The sequence below is a fragment of the Carlito syrichta genome, unplaced genomic scaffold (assembly GCF_000164805.1).
Source record: "Carlito syrichta isolate Samal-C Ts95f unplaced genomic scaffold, Tarsius_syrichta-2.0.1 Scaffold308842, whole genome shotgun sequence".
In the NCBI taxonomy this organism is placed as follows: Eukaryota; Metazoa; Chordata; class Mammalia; order Primates; family Tarsiidae; genus Carlito; species Carlito syrichta.
This window is the reverse complement of record NW_007252938.1, coordinates 48,940-49,482: the sequence shown is the minus strand read 5'-3', so window position 1 is coordinate 49,482 and position 543 is coordinate 48,940. Positions and strand designations below refer to the sequence as shown.

Below are 543 nucleotides of genomic sequence, written 5' to 3'. Positions count from 1 at the left end.
GACTGGAGTGCAGTGGCCGCTGTCGGCCACCGCAGCCTGCTGGGCTCCGGTGATCCTTCCACCTCAGCCTTCTGAGCAGTTGGAACTACAGGCGCGCGCTACCACGCCCGGCTGATTTTTTGATTTATTGTAGCGATGAGGGCTCACCAAGTTGCCCAGGCGGGTCTCGAACCCATGGGTTCAGGCAATTTGCTCACCTCGGCCTCCCAAAGTGCTGGGATTTCAGGCTGAGCCACCGAGCCCGGCCAGAATAAATTCTATTAAAGGGAATAGAGACCACCTCACTGACCTCCTTGCCATAAGGCTTTTTTCTTCAATACTACCTTTTTACAGCAACCATAGTAATCTAACACACAAAGTTGACCATCAAGCCTCAGGGTCCATTTCTTCCCCTGGGCCCTGAACATAGGTCCAAGTCCTCTGTCACTCAAGATTATAAGGCCTGACACTTGCTTCCCACTCCATGCCTTGGGGTGGAGAGGTTAGGGAAGTGCTTCACCCCCCCTGGGGAAATACTTGCCGTTTCTTTTTTTTTTTTTTTTG

General features: G+C 52.1%; 1 protein-coding gene across 1 annotated transcript in view; it reads left to right on the top strand.

Annotated features, from left to right (window-relative positions):
* Positions 1–543, top strand: part of LOC103268499 (leucine-rich repeat-containing protein 51) — a 34,398-nt gene that overhangs the window by 28,485 nt on the left and 5,370 nt on the right. The gene's annotated exons all lie outside the window — the stretch shown is intronic.